This window comes from Stomoxys calcitrans, chromosome 1, assembly GCF_963082655.1.
Source record: "Stomoxys calcitrans chromosome 1, idStoCalc2.1, whole genome shotgun sequence".
Classification (NCBI taxonomy): domain Eukaryota; kingdom Metazoa; phylum Arthropoda; class Insecta; order Diptera; family Muscidae; genus Stomoxys; species Stomoxys calcitrans.
The window spans coordinates 55,231,809-55,236,299 of NC_081552.1; the positions used below are offsets into that span (position 1 = coordinate 55,231,809).

General features: G+C 37.7%; 1 long non-coding RNA gene across 1 annotated transcript; it reads right to left on the minus strand.

The window, feature by feature from the left end:
• Positions 1 to 626: 626 nt before the first annotated feature.
• Positions 627 to 1,353, minus strand: LOC131994176 (uncharacterized). Its single transcript, XR_009396508.1, has 3 exons — positions 1,160 to 1,353; positions 913 to 1,098; positions 627 to 815 (listed from the first exon to the last, which is right to left on the minus strand). It is a non-coding gene; the product is annotated as an uncharacterized LOC131994176 (long non-coding RNA).
• Positions 1,354 to 4,491: the final 3,138 nt, after the last annotated feature.

Sequence of the window (4,491 nt, forward strand, 5' to 3'; positions counted from 1 at the left end):
ACCTGGCAGCATTAGTAACTGTCAAATAATCATATGTTTCATTGATTATAAAAAACAAATAAATTTGCAGAGCAATACTTAAAAAGAACATAATTCTCATATAAGATTTGATGGTTTTCATATAAAGATGCCTTTTGCTGTAGTTCCACATTCGTAGCGTAGCTTTGCTATTGCCACAAAAGCCATAACTGAAGTCGAGCAAATGTAGAGAATCGGTGCCACTAGTGACAAATGGTTAACAAAAAAACCTCGCTGTGAGAGAGAACACCAAGTGACTAAAGCAAAGGGCACTACTACGCTCCAGCGCCAGGTCATATCAACGACAAGTGATCATTCTGCGAAAGTTGGACTTGAACGCAACAAAACTGTTATACCCAACTGCTCTAAAAAGGTGAGTTATGTCCAAAGAAACATAAATAACGCTCATGTACTCGAAGAGTGACATAACTAAAAAACATATTTTGCAGAATACGCATTTTAAATTTTCAAAATTTTAATGTTTATAAATAATTAACTCAAAAAATTATTTTTTGAGTTATGTATGCCTCTCTTCAATTACAGGAGCGAAGGCATTGTTTTGTTAATTTAACCAAACATATTTTTATAGTTTTTTATTGCTTGTATTATAATAGTATATGTACTTCAACTTCTTCGTAGGGCGCAACTTGTTGTGTCCATACTTCTTTTTGCGACAGTTATTAGCACGGGGATGGAGACGAGCATAGCACTTACGGCCACCACCTGTATCATGAATTGTGATGATAATGTCCATTAAAATGCTTTGGCAGTTGCTGTTGATGATAAGACGATTACGACTGATAGTGGGAATGATTATTATTTTTTTAATACATCTGCACATGTCCAACACTGGACATATAAAATTAAATGTTACAATGAAGTAAATATACGTACCTTAATGTTGATTATGTATTTGTTGGATAAATTATGGATAAAGAGTGTGTGGTTGTGGTCCGCAATCACCGTAAAAATACTAAACATTAAAATTTTACCAAACCTATTTTTATCATCTTTTATTGCTTTTTTTTATAATATTCTATGTACTTTAACATCTTCCTACTTCCTGGTGTGTCCATACTTCTTCAATAAATACTGCATTTAACTTTATAGTGCAAACAAATAAACAAGATTAATAATTTACCACATATGTGTGTATAAACATATGTTTATGGTCACCAAAACTAATAACATTGAGTTACAATGATGTGTGTGTTTCATAGCCACTGTTATTGTGCTTTCCTTGGGCGTCGCTCAATGTTAAATTTTCAATAGTTGAAAAAACATTTCGGCAATTTTTTCAGTTTTTTATATGGATTTTCACCGCGAAAAGCGAACGTGGTACCACCCTTTTGAGGTTTTAAACATAATATCCCAAGGCGGATTTTAAAAGGTGGTCTCATGCGAACAGCTGTTAACATCAGGCCCGGTTTGACGGTTTAAGATGTCAGATTTTTTTTTGCATGCGAACAGCTGTTAACATCAGGCCCGGTTTGACGGTTTAAGATGTCAGATTTTTGTTTGCATTCTCTTTGTTGTAATCTTTTTTCTCGCATATTCTCCGCTCATGCACGCACACGTATACACACACACACACAAATTTATTTGCGTGTGTTGGCAACACGACGATCAGCTTAATGGCAAGATGGCGGATTGTACCATATGATTTGTGGTTGTTATACAAATGAGACTACCTTTAATTGTTTCGCCATTATAATATCCTTACATAGTTTACTTTGAGTAAAATGGAATGCCGTTTAGAAAATTCAAATTATTTACAATTTGTTTAGGGAATCAAAAAACGCTAAAATTTAAATTGATATTATTCTTGAAAATGCTCACATATATAAAACGAATTTCAAATTTATCCGGTATCATGGGAGCTATATCAGGTTATATTGGGTTGCCCAAAAAAAGTAATTGCGGATTTTTTAAAAGAAAGTAAATGCATTTTTAATAAAACTTAGAATGAACTTTAATCAAATATACTTTTTTACACATTTTTTTCTAAAGCAAGCTAAAAGTAACAGCTGATAACTGACAGAAGAAAGAATGCAATTACAGAGTCACAAGCTGTGAAAAAATTTGTCAACGCCGACTATATGAAAAATCCGAAATTACTTTTTGGGCAACCCAATAGTCCGACTTGAACCGTACTTGGCACAGTCATAATAAAACATGCAAAAATCGGACAAAAATTGCGGATTCCAGAGGCTGACGAAGTCAAATCGGGAAATCGGTTTATATTGGAGCTATATCCAAATCTGAACCCGTATGGAGCATTCTACTATTATCAAGCTGCGGTCGCTCGCAGCTAAGCTTCTCGTGACAGCACCATGGCAGCCGGTTGTACGTACCGGATTGACCCGATGAATTCCTTCATCGCCAAGGGCTGCCGCCTCAGTGTACCACACACTGCTACTACAACAACAACCCTGTACCACAGTAGTGGTGTAGGGTATAATAAAGGGCCAAAAAAAGGTTGTTTATTACAATTTACGGATATCTCTCTTAAGGGTACTTCTGCAAATTAAGACACAAAAAAGAGCTTCTAGGAGCTCCAAAAGTAAAAAATTGTTTCTTTGCGCCTCGAGGTTTTTGTTACTTTTGTAGCCATGCCCGTATGTGGAGGTGGCGATCCTTGTCAAGCTTCATAGATGAGCAAGCTCGTTCTGGGCTCGCCGCGGGGACAAGATGGCCATTGGTTATTTAAATGCCCCAAAAACTCGCCTTGTCATATCGAGCTTCATAGGCACTCAGTATTTATGCAAGAACAGGTGCTTCTCACTGAGACTCTTCACTCGATACCGCTGATTGTTCGCGACTGTAGTTGCAGCTACTCCGTCTGAAGCACTTGTGTATCCGCAACCTGTGGACGCAGCTTAGCTCCTCATGACAACGATGAACACTACGCAGTTTGGAGCTCAAAGTTCCAGCGTAGTGCTAATAGTTATCCCGTGTGTGGTGCTAATAGTTATCCCATGCCAGGCCAGGGTGCCTTGTGGTAGCTATAGAATGTTGGCCTCTTCCTCACCCGCCAAAAAAAGTAAATGCCAATGAATGATTCCATTTGTTTTTTGTTAAGCACATCACAATTTTTATACCCTCCACCATTTTATACCCTCAAAATATTCGTCTGAGACCCCATAAAGTATATATATTCTTGATCGTCGTGACATTTTATGTCGATCTAGCCATGTCCGTCCGTCTGTCCGTCCGTCCGTCTGTCTGTCGAAAGCACGCTAACTTCCGAAGGAGTAAAGCTAGCCGCTTGAAATTTTGCACAAATACTTCTTATTAGTGTAGGTCGGTTGGTATTGTAAATGGGCCATATCGGTCCATGTTTTGATATAGCTGCCCTATAAACCGATCTTGGGTCTTGACTTCTTGAGCCTCTAGTGTGCGCAATTCTTATCCGATTGGAATGAAATTTTGCACGACGTGTTTTGCTATGATATCCAACAACTGTGCCAAGTATGGTTGAAATCGGTTCATAACCTGATATAGCTGCCATATAAGCCGATCTTGGGTCTTGACTTCTTGAGCCTCTAGAGTGCGCAATTCTTACCCGATTGAAATGCATTTTTGCACGAAGTGTTTTGTTATGATATCCAATAACTGTGCCAAGTATGGTTCAAATCGGTCCATAACCTGATATAGTTGCCATATAAACCGATCTTGGGTCTTGACTTCTTGAGCCTCTAGCGTGCGCAATTCTTATCCGATTGGAACGAAATTTTGCACGACGTGTTTTGTTATGATATCCAACAACTGTGCCAAGTATGGTTCAAATCGGTCCATAACCTGATATAGCTGCCATATAAACCAATCTTGGGTCTTGACTTCTTGAGCCTCTAGAGGGCGCAATTCTTATCCGATTGGAATGGAATTTCGCACGACGTGTTTTATTATGATACCTAACAACTGTGCCAAGTATGGTTTAAATCGGTCCATAACCTGATATTATTATCCGATATGCCTGAAATTTTGTACGATGGATCCTCTCGTGACCATCAACAAACGTGTTTATTATGGTCTGAATCGGTCTATAGCCCGATACAGATCCCATATAAATCGTTCTCTCTATTTTACTTCGTGAGCCCCAATGGGCGCAATTCTTATACGAATTATCTGAAATTTTACACAGGTTTCCAACACATAATTTAATTGTGGTCCGAGCCGGACCATATCTTGATATCGTTTTAATAGCAGAACAATTCTTTTCTTATATCCTTTTTCGCCTAAGAAGAGATGCCGGGAAAAGAAGTCGAAAAATGCGATCCATGGTGGAGGGTATATAAGATTCGGCCCGGCCGAACTTAGCACGCTTTTACTTGTTTATGTTAATAATGTTTTGAACATGTGTATGTAATTGAAAATTACAACAATTATATTCAATTTATTCCCTGTTCCTAAATGGAATATTCATGGGAATTTTTTTATTGGTATTTTCAATTTTATTTCGATATTAAATAT